The sequence below is a fragment of the Brassica napus genome, chromosome C8, assembly GCF_020379485.1.
Source record: "Brassica napus cultivar Da-Ae chromosome C8, Da-Ae, whole genome shotgun sequence".
NCBI classification, from domain to species: domain Eukaryota; kingdom Viridiplantae; phylum Streptophyta; class Magnoliopsida; order Brassicales; family Brassicaceae; genus Brassica; species Brassica napus.
In genome coordinates, this window is record NC_063451.1 from 47,180,228 (window position 1) to 47,195,981 (window position 15,754).

The following is a 15,754-nucleotide window of genomic DNA, read 5'->3' on the forward strand; positions in this document are numbered from 1 at the left end:
ATTTGCAGTTATGAAAAAAATGTTGAACATCAACTGTATTTTATACATCTTTCTGTTGGGAAAGAAATCGGATAATATTTTCTTCGGAAGGTTAAGATGGAATGTAGACGGTTAGTGTTTAAGATAACCTTCTTATTTTAGGAAAAGAATTTTCACTAAGACTTGTGTTTGGAGATTTTTTAAAGACTCTTAGAACTCTTTATGAAATGTTTTCTCTCTATTTTTTTTTTGATTCTTGGATGATACAAATGGTGCTAAGTACCCCTATTTATACAAGTAAAGAAGCAAACTCTAACATGTTCTATATTTCTCTAAATTATTATCTTATTTCAAAATATCTAACATTAATTATTGTACTTCATAACTTTCTCTCTTCTTCTCCATAATTCTAGATAATTCTTTCTCCTTGTGCTCTTCTTTTGGGCTCTTAATATGGATCATAATTTTGGGTTTTGGGCTAATGGAGGAAAAACCAACAAATCTCCCCCTTTCCGACTTACCCCGAAACCGTTGTCATGCCGGTGCCTTTGCAGCAATCTTCAAACTTCTTGATCGGTAATACCTTGGTCATAAAGTCTGACCAGTTTTCGTCGGTGTGTACCTTGTTGAGATGTATGAGCTTCTCTTCAAGAACTTCTCGGATCCAATGATGTCAAATATCAATGTGCTTTGAGCGAGAGTGAAACGTTGGATTTTTTGCTAAGTGAATAGCACTTTGATTGTCACATAGCATGTTGTACTTGTCTTGCTTTACTCCCAACTCAAGCAAGAAGTTCTTCATCCATAGCATCTCCTTGCACGCTTCCGTTTCTGCGATGTACTCCGCTTCCATGGTGGATAAGGCAACACACTTTTGTAGCTTCGATTGCCAAGAAGCAGCTCCCCCTGCAAAGGTAGTCACGAATCCTGATGTCGATTTCCTTGAATCTTTATCACCAGCCCAATCTGCATCAGTGTAACCGTTCAACTCCAATTTTCCATTTTCAAAACATAGACACTTCTTCGTTGTGCCTCGTAGATAGCGTAGGATCCACTTAACTGCTTTCCAATGTTCTTTTCCTGGATTGGCGAGAAAGCGACTCACAACTCCTACGGCATAGGCAATGTCGGGTATGGTGCACACCATAGCATACTTGAGACTACCCACTGCTGATGCATATGGGGTAGTCTTCATTTCCTCTTTTTCTTTCTCACTTGTTGGACTTTGCTTCAAACTTAGTTTGAAATGTCCACCAAGTGGAGTGCTCACCGACTTTGCTTTGTGCATGTTGAATCTCTCCAACACCCTTTCAACATATCGTTCTTGGGACAACCATAAAAGCTTATTTGGCCTATCCCGAGTGATTTTCATTCCAAGAATCTGTCTCGCTTGCCCCAAATCTTTCATCGCAAAACACCTTCCCAAATCTTTCTTCAATGCGGCTATCTTGTTGCGATCTTGACCCACAATTAACATATCATCAACATAGAGCAATAATATGAGAAAATGGCCGCTTTCGTATCTCTTTATGAAAACGCAATGATCATTCTTGGTTTTCTTAAAGTTATGATCCACCATGAACGAGTCAAACTTCTTGTACCATTGTCTTGGGGCTTGCTTGAGGCCATAAAGACTCTTCTTTAATCGGCACACCAAGTCTTCTTTTCCTGGAATCTTGAATACTTCAGGTTGCTCCATATAGATCTCTTCTTCGAGTTCACCATGTAGAAAGGCCGTCTTGACATCGAGTTGTTCAATCTCCAAGTCTAGAACCGCTGCTAGACCAAGAACCACTCGGATAGAGGACATCTTCACCACTGGAGAGAATATTTCTTCAAAATCTATGCCTTTCTTCTGGTTGAATCCTTTCACAACCAATCGAGCTTTGTATCTTGGATTTGAGCTTCTCTCCTCATGCTTCGACCTGTACACCCACTTGTTCTTCAAGGCTCTCTTTCCTTTTGGTAGCTTCATCATCTCATAAGTGTGATTATCATGCAAGGATTGCATTTCATCTTGCATAGCTTCAACCCACTCATCTTTATGAGTGTCTCCTATGGCCTCCTCATAGCTTTGAGGCTCCCCCTCATATGTAAGATTAACGTACTCATCTCGATAATATCTTACAGATGGTCTTCTCTCTCTTCTGGACCTTCTTGGCTCATGTTCTTCCTCTGGCTCCACTTGAACTTCTTCTTCACCTTCATCACCATTCGGATCCATGATGGGATCCCCTTCGCCATCATCTCCAATCACTTGTTCATGATCTTGAGGCTTATGAGAATCTTCATTTCTTACAACCCTTAGCTTTGGTTTCTTTGATTTGTTGATGTCTTCGATTGTTTGATCTTCGAAGAAAACAACATCTATGCTCCGGATAATTTTTCTGTTAACCGGATCCCAAAGCCGATAGCCGAAATCATCTCTTGGTGACCCAAGATAGATGCACTCTTTAGTCTTGGAGTCTAGCTTGGCTCGTTCATCCTTAGGTATATGAACAAACACTCTGCAACTGAACACCTTCAAATGGTTGTAAGAGACCTTCTTACCCGACCAAACTTCCTCCGGGACATCGCCTTCCAAAGGAACTGATGGTGTAAGATTTATGACATCCACTGCAGTCTTTATGGCTTCTACCCAAAATGGCTTGGGTAGTTTAGCGTGAGAGAGCATGCACCGAACTCTTTCTGTGATCGTTCGATTCATTCTTTCTGTTAGCCCGTTCAGTTGTGGCGTCTTTGGTGGTGTCTTCTCCATCCTGATTCCATGAGCTTTGCAAAACGCTTCAAAGGGACCTCGGTACTCTCCACCATTGTCAGATCGAACAAACTTGAGTTTTTGACCCGTACTTCGCTCTGCTTGGGCTACAAATTCCTTGAAAGCATCAAGAACTTGATCTTTTGACTTCAAAAGGTATACCCATACCTTCCTTGAATGGTCATCAATAAAGGTGACGAAATATGATGCCCCTCCATTGGATTTCTCGGACATGGAGCATACGTCAGTATGCACAAGATCAAGAATATGCTTTCTTCTCATAGGCGTAGATGATCTTCGGAAAGCGACCCTATGTTGTTTTCCGGGTAAGCAATCATGACATGGTGAGAGAGAAATACCTTTCATATCAGGAAGAAGTTTCTTGCGAGAAAGTATATTTAAACATTTCTCACTCATATGCCCAAGTCTTCGGTGCCATATATCGATGTCATCACTTGCGACATTTACTTCTTCCTTGCAAAGCTTGGCTTGTGTTACATATAAAGAGCCTTCTTTTCTTCCTCGAGCCATGATCAAACTCCCCTTGGCTAGCTTCCATTTGCCACTGCCAAAGTGGCTATCCAAACCGGCATCATCAAGCTTCCCGGTTGATATGAGATTGAGTCGGATTTCGGGAACATGCCTCACATCTTTGAGAACTATCTTACACCCTGTGTTTGATGTAAGAATAACATCCCCCTTTCCAACGATCTTGCTTCTTCCTTGATTTCCCATTTGAACATTACCAAAGTCACCACTTTGATAGGTTGTGAAGAAGCTTCCATGAGGGGTGACATGAAAAGAAGCACCAGAATCAACGATCCATGAGCTATCATCAGAGCTAAGATTACATTCTCCAACGAGATATAATTCTTCACTCTGGTATTCCACAATGGTGGTAGTCTTGTCTTCATGCTTCTTTGTAGGATTGAACCGGTCTGGTTTGATATTACCGGCTTGTTTGTCTTTCTTGAGAAACCGACATTCCGACTTCATGTGACCCGGTTTGCCACAGTAATAGTAAGTAACTCTCGGATGTGACTTAGATCTTCCTCGAGATTGGTCTCGTCCTCTGCTTCTATTTTGGCCACGAGTCTCTTCTCTACCTCGTCTATCAACAATGTTAGCTTCTGAATAAGAACTCGAACCTCGCTCCTTCCTGCGAACTTCATCGTTTAGAAGGCTATCAATGACGGTGTCCATGGTAAGCTTTTCCTCCGGTGCTGAATTGCTTAGAGTGACAACTAGTGTGTCCCAACTCTCCGGTAGTGAACTAAGGAGTAAAAGGGCTTGCCTTTCGTCTTCAACCTTCATATCAACTTTGTTAAGATGATTTACAATCCCCTTGAAATTGTTCAAGTGCTCCATTGATATTCCGTGTTTTTAACGGTTTTAAACTCGTTTTAGAGCAATTAAATGGTCGGTTTTAATTAATGTTTTGGTCTATTTGATGCGTTTTGGTGTTCTTAAGTGTAATATGCAGGTTACTAGATAGCTTGCAAGAAAAGAACGCATTCGGGATTTATTCAGAAGCAAGATGGACCGAATGAGAAGTATTGATCGCACAGGACATAGATCGACCGATCCATTGTCTGTGGATCGACCGATCCAGAGCTAAGAAGAAAAGCCGTGAATTGTAGCGACATGCGTAGCGACCAGAACTTGTCGCTACGGTTTCATGCACTAGATCGACCGATCCGACCACTGAGGATCGACCGATCCCACGCTCTACGGGCTCCACACGCACCAATGAGCTTTTCACTCCTTTTTACCCACTCCACTCAAGAGGGACAAAAAGAAGGGGACTTTTGGGACTCAGAAAAGACTAGAGACGACCAAGAAGGAGATTTACAAGTTCTTGAGAGAGATTTGAGAGTTTTGTAACTTGTTTTGTGTGATTTGTGAAGATTTGTAAAGGAGTTCATCTCAAAACCATTTGGAGAAGATCTTCTGAACCTTTACTCTGTTTTAATACAATCTTATCATGTTTTCTTCATCAAAATCGTGTTGTTCTTGCTTAGTTATGTGTGAGTAGTCATCTAGTTGGGTTTAGGGGTTCTCATAGGGGATTTCTTGATGTTTTGATTCATAAAACGTGTGTAGACTAAGGGATTACGTTTTGGTTCTTCATCTAATGGATTTCTTACTGCTTGAACTGAATTGATCACTTAGTTCATGATATCAGATTGTTTGATGCACCGAAAGTGATTGTTTGAACTTCCGAAAATACTTTAGATGAGCAAAGTGTCCTTAACCCTCGGAAGTTGATGTTATTGCGCTTTGTGAACATATTGAACCTGTTCTTAATGCTTGTTTAGAAATTGAAACTCAGCGGAAGTTAGTGTGGAGATTTCTATAACATAGAGAATTAGCGCTACGGAAGTAGGTTAATTCTAATATCGTGTTTGAGTTCTAGACGGTTCTTAATATATCCCTGTGTCTGCCATTAATTGTATCTTGATTAAAAAGAAATCCCTGAGAATTCCCAATGCCCAACGTTTGTTTTAAAATAGTTTTCAAATCGTTTAAATCATCTTTTTACAGCTTGTTTATGTTTTGTGACACTAAAGAAAATTAAATAAAAACCATCAAAAATATATCTTCGTTCGCTGTAGCTATTAACTTGTCTGCAACTCTACGTGTGATCATCGGTCCCTGTGGATTCGATCCCGCATTACTACTGCGTACTTTACTGTGCACTTGCAGTTAGATAATCGGGTTAAAACTCGACACATCAAGTTTTTGGCGCCGTTGCCGGGGACCATTTGGTCACCCTAGAGTTAATGATCAGTTTAAGACTATAGCATTTTTATTTTGTCTAATGTTTCTGTCTTTCTCTTTCTGTTTGTGTTTTCAGGTGAATGAGCGGATTTCATACTAGAAGCAAAGGATCATCGAATTTAATACCTTTGGAGTTAGAGCTCGGCCGCCTAGAGAGACAAGTGAAAAAGAAAAGACTTGAGTCCGCTGAAGAGGTTGAAATGGCTGAACACCAAGAAGACCAGTTTCAGGACAACCCGCAAAATCCAATTCCTGTAGATGAACGAGAAGGCAACAATGCTGGTGATAATCAGCAGGCTGGTGTAGCTGCAAGACAACAGGCTGGAGACTATGGCATGCCTAGGATGACGCTTGCACATTATGATACACCAGATGCATTCTATGCCGATCGTTCTGGGATTCGCCCACCTCCCATTGAGAGAAGAGACTTTGAGATCAAGACTGGTCTCATTAATTTGGTGGAGAAAAATCCGTTTCATGGAAACCCGTCTGAGGACCCGATGTATCACTTGGAGCATTTTGAGCGAGTCTGTGACACCAGCAGACATAATGGAGTTCCTCAAGGCGCTTTGAAATGCAGGTTGTTCCCGTTTTCCTTAGCTGATAAAGCTATCAGATGGTTAAAGTCCATCCCTCCAGGATCTCTTACTACATGGGAAGAGACAAGAGCTGCTTTTCTACAGCATTTCTTCACCAAGTCAAGGTCCACATATCTGAGAAGCAGAATTGGAAGCTTTCAGCAGCTTGATTCAGAAAGCTTTCATGAGGCTTGGGAGCGTTTCAAGGAGTACACACAGGACTGCCCTCACCATGGTTACACTGATGTGAGCTTGCTGAACATTTTCTATAATGGAGTTCATGAAGAGAGTCAAGATGCCATGGACACAGCAAGTAATGGTGATTTCATGACCAAGACTGTTGAAGAAGCTTACACCTTGCTGAACAACCTGTCATCCAGCAAAGCAAACCGCAAGTCAAGGTTTGACACCAGCCAGAAGGGTGTTGGTTATGAATCCAAGAAGATAGATGAGCTGAATGCCAAGATTGAGATGCTTCTCAAGAGAGATCAGAAATCTGTGAAATTTGTGGAGGAGCAAGGCTATCGTTCCTCACAAGAAACTGTTGGTGATGATTCAGATGATATGCAAGCTGATGTGAACTACATTGGTGGTCAAGGAAACTACAACAGAGGCTACAATCAGAACCTTGGATGGAGTCAAAATCAGCAAAATAATCTGTCTTACCGGAGCAACAATGTGGAGAATCCACAACATCAGTCCTACCCTCAGGCAGGAAACAGGCAGAACCAGAATCAGAACCAGAGTGTGTTCAACCAAGGATATCAGAACAGAAATCAATATCAGGGGAACAACTCGGGCAACTCAGGATTTCAGCAAAGCCAGCAGTACAACAACTACCAGAATCAAGGGAATGCCTCTTCGTCACAGTCTTCTCAGGATAACGAAATTAAGAAGATGCTGCAAATGGTGCTAGAAGGTCAGAAGAATAACACTGCAGAGATAAACACCAAGGTGGATAACATGTATGGAGAGCTTAATGGGAAGTTTGAAGCTTTGAACACCCATTTGAAAGTTTTGGAAAAGCAAGTTGCTCAAACCGCCTCCAGCAGCAGAACAACACCTGGATTTCTACCAGGGAAGTCAGAGACAAATCCCAAGGAGTTTGTGAATGCTGTAACACTTAGGAGTGGAAAAACGATTGAGGGATCGAATAAGAAAGAGATCGACCGATCTCAAGATCGACCGATCCAAGGGGACGGAGATCGACCGATCCGGTCCATGTGAATCGACCGATCCCGTGTCAACGAAGCCAAATTCCTCTGAACCTGAAGAGGTGTATGTGGCGCCTCCTGCTTATGTTCCTAAGGCTCCATACCCATCCAGACCAAGGCAGAAGATCAAAGAACGTGAGTACGAGAAGCTAAAGAACCTTGTTGGGGAGTTACATGTGAGATTGCCATTCGTTGAAGCGGTGAAGATGGTACCTTCTCTTAAAAGGTACATGAAGTAGATTCTTACTGATAAGATGAGCCTAGAGCGTGGTGTGTTGATGCTCAATGTGGAATGTAGCGCAGTTCTACAAAATGTCATGCCTAAAAAGCGTGAAGATCCCAGAGCATTTGTTCTACCATGCCGCATTGGATCACTTACCTTTGAGAAGAGTCTCTGCGATCTGGGTTCAGGAGTGAGCCTAATGCCTTTCTCTGTCTCTGAGAGGCTAGGCATGACGAACTACAAACCTACAAGGATCTCCTTGGTCCTTGCTGACCGATCAGTGCGAAGACCAGTCGGTGTACTAGAAAACATCCCTGTTGGTGTTGGAAAGGGATATGTGCTTACCGATTTTGTAGTTCTGGAGCTGGAAGAGGAACCTAAAGATCCTCTCATTTTGGGCAGACCGTTTTTAGCTACTGCTGGAGCCATGATTGATGTACAGAATGGGCATATAGACTTACGTCTAGGAGACATGGCGATGAGATACAATGTGGAGAAGGTGCTGAAAAATCCGACTATTGATGGACAGACTTTCTGGGTTGATACATTGACTGAACTGGTGGAGGAAATGGATGAAGAGTTGCACACTGATGATCCTCTACAAGTCGCATTGACCCAAAGGGAGAGTGAGTTCGGGTTCATGAACCAAGAAGTGGTTGGATTTTCTGAGATTTTGGATTCAGCCTCACCGATTGAGAAGCATGTCGCCTATGTCAGCCTTGAAGACTCAGGCACCGATAAAACCGTCAAACCGTCATCCTCCCAACCAGATTGGAGTGAGGAGAATGCTCCAAAGGTGGAACTTAAAGCCCTCCCAGCTGGGCTGAGGTATGCATTCTTGGGACCGAATTCCACATATCCTGTTATTATTTGTGCTAACCTGAATAATGTGGAGACCGCTTTGCTTCTTTCAAAATTGCGAAAGTATAGAAAAGCATTGGGGTACTCTTTGGATGATATTACAGGTATTTCTCCAGATCTTTGCATGCACAAGATTCACTTGGAGGATGAGTCAAAGACGTCCATAGAGCACCAGCGAAGACTGAATCCCAAACTGATGGAAGTTGTGAAAAAGGAGATTCTAAAGCTGTTGAGTGCAGGGGTGATCTACCCAATTTCAGACAGCACTTGGGTGAGCCCGGTTCATGTGGTTCCTAAGAAGGGTGGCATCACTGTCATCACAAATGAGAAGGCTGAGCTGATTCCTACCAGAACAGTCACAGGGCATAGGATGTGCATTGACTACAGGAAGCTAAACTCAGCCACAAGGAAGGACCACTTCCCACTTCCTTTCATTGACCAGATGCTGGAAAGACTAGCCAACCACCCCTACTACTGTTTTCTCGATGGCTACTCCGGGTTCTTTCAGATACCCATTCATCCAGAGGACCAAGAGAAGACAACATTCACCTGTCCATACGGTACTTTTGCCTACAGGAGAATGCCCTTCGGATTGTGCAATGCTCCTGCCACTTTCCAGAGATGCATGATGTCGATCTTTACTGATCTTATTGAGGACATTATGGAGGTTTTTATGGACGATTTCTCAGTCTACGGTTCTTCATTTACCGACTGCCTTGCTAATCTGTGCAAGGTGCTGGAAAGATGTGAGGAGAAGAACTTGGTGCTAAATTGGGAGAAGTGTCATTTCATGGTGAAAGATGGCATTGTTTTGGGTCACAGGATATCAGAGCAGGGTATCGAGGTTGACAAAGCAAAGATTGAAGTTATGACCAGCCTACAGCCTCCTAGGACAGTGAGGGATATTCGGAGTTTTCTGGGACATGCCGGTTTCTACAGGAGGTTTATCAAAGACTTCTCTATGATAGCGAGGCCACTCACCCGTCTGCTGTGCAAAGAAGCGAAGTTTGTTTTTGATGCTGACTGCCTCGCTGCGTTTCAGATTCTCAAGAAGTCTCTAGTCAGTGCTCCCATTGTGCAGCCACCAGATTGGGACTTGCCATTTGAAATAATGTGTGACGCAAGTGATTACGCGATTGGAGCTGTTTTGGGGCAGAGAAAAGACAAGAAACTCCATGTGATCTATTATGCCAGCCGAACGCTTGATGATGCTCAAATCAAGTATGCTACCACTGAGAAGGAGTTGCTGGCAGTAGTTTATGCTTTCGAGAAGTTCAGGTCCTATTTGGTGGGCTCGAAAGTAATTGTGCACACAGATCATGCAGCCTTGAAGTACCTGATGACGAAAAAAGATGCTAAACCGAGACTCTTAAGGTGGATCTTACTGCTACAGGAGTTTGATATTGAGATCAGAGACAAGAGAGGAGCAGAAAATGGAGTGGCAGATCATCTTTCCCGAATGAGAGTGGAAGCTGAAACACCACTGGATGATACATTACCCGAGGAGAATGTCTATGTGATCACCTTGCTGGAGGATGAGTATTTGGATCAGGCTGATTGCTGTGTCATGAGACAAATTCAGGATGATCTCCCATGGTTTGCAGACTTTGCAAACTACCTATGTGCTGGAATTGAACCACCGAACCTGAAGGGGTATGAGAGGAAGAAGTTCATGAGAGATGTGAACCACTACTACTGGGATGATCCCTTCCTCTACAAGAGATGCTCAGATGGTTTATTCAGGAGATGTGTTCTGGAGAATGAGATGCAAGGGATTCTTTTCCACTGCCACAGTTCAGAATACGCAGGCCATTTTGCAACATTCAAGACGGTTTCTAAGGTCCTGCAGGCTGGTTACTGGTGGCCTACACTTTTCAGAGACGCCCATGAGTTTGTCTCAAAGTGTGATGCATGTCAGCGGAAGGGCAACATCAGTAAGAGAAATGAGATGCCCCAAAATTTCATCCTTGAAGTTGAAGTTTTTGATGTATGGGGAATTGATTTTATGGGCCCTTTCCCATCTTCTTATGGAAATGAGTACATCCTGGTTGCGGTTGATTATGTCTCCAAGTGGGTGGAAGCAGTAGCCAGCAAGACAAATGACTCTAGTGTTGTCAAGAAAATGTTCAAGACAGTCATTTTTCCAAGATTCGGGATCCCGAGAGTGGTTATTAGTGATGGAGGCTCTCACTTCATCAACAAGACGTTCGATAAACTGCTGAAGAAACATGGAGTAAAGCATAAGGTAGCTACACCTTATCATCCTCAGACAAGTGGGCAGGTTGAAATATCGAACCGAGAAATCAAGGGGATTTTGGAGAAGGCTGTAGGCAAAACAAGGAAAGACTGGGCTGTGAAGCTTGATGACGCCTTATGGGCGTATAGAACCGCCTACAAGACTCCCTTGGGCACCACTCCTTTTAATCTGGTCTATGGAAAGTCTTGTCACCTACCTGTGGAATTGGAGTACAGTGGTTTTTGGGCAACGAAGTTGATGAACTTCGACATTAAAACCGCTGCAGAAAGGAGGATGGTTCAGTTGAACGAGCTGGACGAGATTCGGTTGAACGCCTATGAGAACACCAAAATCTACAAGGAAAGAACTAAGGCGTGGCATGACAGAAAGATAATCCCGAGAGACTTCGCTGCTGGAGACAAAGTCCTTCTGTTCAACTCTAGACTCAAGCTATTTCCTGGAAAGCTTAAGTCTCGTTGGTCCGGACCTTTCACCATCACAGAGGTTAGACCTTATGGAGCTGTTGTCTTGGAAGAGAATGGGAGGAAGTTCACAGTCAATGGGCAGAGGCTAAAACCTTACTTCACAGATGCAAAACCCGAAGAAGGAACCAACATTCCTTTATCGGAACCTGATCTCGCCTAAGGACAACAAAATAGTCAGGCTCGCGACTTTAAACAAGCGCTGAGTGGGAGGCAACCCACATGGTTTGATTTTCTTTCTCTTTTGTGATTATGTTTTCTTGTGTGAATTAATTTTTGGTTGTGTTTTTAGATGATTTTCAGGCATGTATCACTATCAGGCAGAGATCGATCGATCCTAAAGAAACAGAACGGGCGATCCATGTAAGAGATCGGTCGATCCGGGTGAGGTAGAGCGGTCGATCTCAGGAGAAGATCGGTCGATCCGACGAGTATGGATCGGTCGATCTAAGGTAAGTATTGCCCGGTTGGATTTCACTTAATTTAAACCGGAAAACACCCATAGAACACCCAACTCGCGAAAATATCGATCAAAACACATATCGTTTCATCTTCCTCTCCTCTCAAACTCTCCAAACCTCTCAAGAACACAAAATTCGATTTCCATCATCTCTCATCCGATTTTTGTAATTCTTGGTGCTAAACTCATTAGTTTTTCAAGCTCTATCCGTTTCTACCATCAGTTTTCATCAAGACACAGGTATGACTCTCTAATTTTGGAATCTAAAATCGCCCTAGGGTTTGATGTTGGGGAATCTCCGAATTCTAAATGGAATGGCATCTAGGATGGTTTATTTGTGATGATTATACTCATGGGTTACCTTGATTGCCAATTTCGTTGGTTTGAATTGAGATTTTAGAGAAATAATTTCCAATGGTCATAATGTTGATAAAAGTTCAAATTAAAACTGAAATTCTAATTGTTTGAACGAAATGCTTGAATATTCATGATGATTAACACTTTGCAGCATGATTTCTTTAAGCAATTATGAATTTGGAACTGAAAAATAAAAATTTTAATTTGGAGTTTAATTGAAAAACGAAAATTGGAATGGAGTGTGATGTGTTATCTTGAGTTTTGAGAAGAGATGTGTGCTAAATTTTTACATGTTTAGGGGATTGATCAGAATTGATTTTATAAGAGTGTTTTTCTATTTGTCTCTTACTTGGGTTTTGATGAATTAATTTTGCAGATAATGCCTAAGAGACAGAAGAAGAAGGGTGAGCGTGGGAGTTCCTCGGTACAGACTGCTAGGCTCAGCACAAAGGGCAATTTCCGAAAGATGGATAGGTCTCATCCTGCGAATCGAGAGATAACCCAGCAGTGGGATATACATGATGATGATTTCTACGAGCAGATGAGGGGAGTGGAAATATGTCCGTCGCGCTTCGCTCACAGAGACACTACAGATGCATTGGGGATAACCGAGGATATTGAAGCCTTGTTCGAGAAGATTGGCCTGGGGTACATCTTCGATCTCCACTGTGATTGCTATGCTGATTTGACCAGGCAGTTCCTCGCATCAGCCCGCCTCTACCATCCTGACGAGGACAACCCGGTAGCTGATAAGGCGATGTTCTCCTTCATTGTGAACAGGCAGTTCCACTCCATGACCATCTTTCAGCTGTGCGACGTCTTTGGGTTCGGGAAAGGACGTCAATCTTGTGTTCCTGACTTCCCGGAACACAATGATTTCTGGAAATTCATCGCTTCAGGAAACTTCATCTCTCGAGAGGCCAAGCAAGCTAGAATTCGTAGCCCTGTTCTGCGATATGCAGTGAGAGTGATCAGCAGTGTTATCTATGGGAAGACAGAACCCGCTGCAGTGACAAAAGATGAGCTAGCTCTTCTGTTCATCGGGGCTGGACACCTATGGCCTCAGGGCGCAGACATTACCTATGTTAGCGGGAAGGACATAAACATAGGAGCTGTGATCGCGGAGAAGCTTGCGTACTTCAAAGTTTCAGACACGAAGAGATGTGGGTTTGGAGCGGTTATCACACAGATCTTAAGGCAATGTGGAGTGTTTCTTCCACCTTTTGACAGAGTGGTGGATAAGAAGGGGATGCATCAGAACTTTTTCGACATGAGAGCACTCATTAGCAGCCACTACCTCACCGGCCCTTGGCGAGGTAGCATCGACAAGTCAGCCCCTCATATCTACCAGTTCCATGACCCACAAGGGAGAGAGCAATTTGTCAAACTACCCTATACCGCCATCACCGAGCTGACTGATCCAGGTGCTCTCATATTTCTACCACCGCCTGCATTTCTCTGCGCCAGACCCGCGACACTGAAGAAGAAAGGAGTCGCATCATCATCGACACACCAGCAGGCACCACATGATGATATAGAGGAGGAGCCTGAAGATGAGGAAAGTCTTTTCCCCACGGATTTCACTCCGTATATGCTGCCACCAGCACCTCCCGCTACTGCATCCGCTGCTGAGATCAACGCTTGGTCCATCAAGAGCCATCAAACCAACAACTCCATACTGCTGAAGATGTGGAAGGGAATCTGCAACATTAAGAAGGGATGCGCATCACAGCCAGCTGTTTCTGGAGATAGCGATGACGACTCAGGCGCTCACGACACCGCTGCTGGACCTGAGGCAGCGGAGGACTCTGATGATGATGGAGCATTGGAGAGGCGCTCGAAGAGGCGCACTGACCGCAACGCCTGATCGGTAATCTCTCTTGGAATTATTTTCACACCGAGACGGTGTGAAGTAAGTCTGGGGGAGGATGCTACTTATGTACCATATTGCTATTATTTCTTTTATTTTCTTAGTTTATCGGATTTGCTTGTGTTTTAAAAAACTCTCTACGTATTTTTATCAGACCCTGTGATGATTATTAGACTATTTCCTTGTGTGTTGTGCATTACATTTCATATTGGCCATTTTTCAGGACTGTTAGCGCAGACAAACCGAGGAACCACTTGACCAAACAACCTCTCCTTAAATCTTTTATCAAGTCTCGGTGAATTGTAATCGACTCAACTATTTTTGACCATTAATGAATTTAATTTCTTTTGACCAGGAATCAACATCAGGAAACGGTACACCATATACACATTCAGGATTTTCTTTACCACATTTTACCACTCTTTAATAATCCTGAATGGCCAGACTCATCAATAGTTTGGTACCACACCTACACCTTACCCTTTTATTTCATCTCCATGCATTCTTACACACTGATCATATGTGCATACATGTGCAAAAACAATGGAGAGATTAGGGTAGACATGGTTCATCCGACTGCTTAGGTAGGATCGGAACATTTAGGTGGTTAGACACGGACCTGTGTGTCTAGAGGTGTAAATAGAAAAATTGGGTGTTGTAAGTGTGTGATTGCATCGCAGTGTATATATTCGATTTCGGTTTGTATAAGTTTTCGTTCTGAAATATATATAAAAAAAAAAAAAAGAAATCCAGATATGAATCGATTGATTACCACAAAACATTTGCAAGTAATCGGTCGATTCTTAAAAAAAAAAAAAAAAGTTCATGTTTATATCGCATTCAGTAGATTTGATTTAGACATTTTATTTTTATTTTGTGTACCAGAGATGATGCGTTGTTTAAATTTGGGGTTAGAGTTTGAGATTTGTTGGGTTTTGATCATTTGAGACTTGAGCAGTTCGAAAACGTGGTTATCAATATACTCGGTTTCTCCAGCGATTTTGCATAATGTTTTGCATTTTTTTTGTTATCGCTGATACCCACAAACACTTGAGCCTCACCTAATTAAACACTAAAACAGCCTCCCAAACACCGAGCCCGTTATACCTGATGGAGATATCTTTGGTGGAAAGGTCACGCCCTTTTTAATGAATGTAAAGAGTTGATTACTTGAAACTGAGACTTGCAGGTCTGAAATATGGAAAGGTTTGCGCGGTCTTGGTGGGGATTTGGAATGAATGCCTTGACAGTCTCTGATTTAAGTGGTTAGCGAAATCACAAGGTAAGGTCTACTGAGGGTTAGTGAGCTCCCAAATTTTAATCCTCTTTACTTGAGGACAAGCAAAGATTCAAGTCTGGGGGAGTTGATATTCCGTGTTTTTAACGGTTTTAAACTCGTTTTGGAGCAATTAAATGGTCGGTTTTAATTAATGTTTTGGTCTATTTGATGCGTTTTGGTGTTCTTAAGTGTAATATGCAGGTTACTAGATAGCTTGCAAGAAAAGAATGCATTCGGGATTTATTCAGAAGCAAGATGGACCGAACAATGGACCGAATGAGAAGTATTGATCGCACAGGACATAGATCGACCGATCCATTGTCTGTGGATCGACCGATCCAGAGCTAAGAAGAAAAGCCGTGAATTGTAGCGACATGCGTAGCGACCAGAACTTGTCGCTACGGTTTCATGCACTAGATCGACCGATCCGACCACTGAGGATCGACCGATCCCACGCTCTACGGGCTCCACACGCACCAATGAGCTTTTCACTCCTTTTTACCCACTCACTTCAAGAGGGACAAAAAGAAGGGGACTTTTGGGACTCAGAAAAGACTAGAGACGACCAAGAAGGAGATTTACAAGTTCTTGAGAGAGATTTGAGAGTTTTGTAACTTGTTTTGTGTGATTTGTGAAGATTTGTAAAGGAGTTCATCTCAAAACCATTTGGAGAAGA

General features: G+C 42.8%; 1 non-coding gene across 1 annotated transcript; it reads right to left on the reverse strand.

Moving 5' to 3' along the window:
• Positions 1–6,228: 6,228 nt before the first annotated feature.
• Positions 6,229–6,335, reverse strand: LOC125592139. Its single transcript, XR_007327988.1, has one exon. It is a non-coding gene; the product is annotated as a small nucleolar RNA R71 (small nucleolar RNA).
• Positions 6,336–15,754: the final 9,419 nt, after the last annotated feature.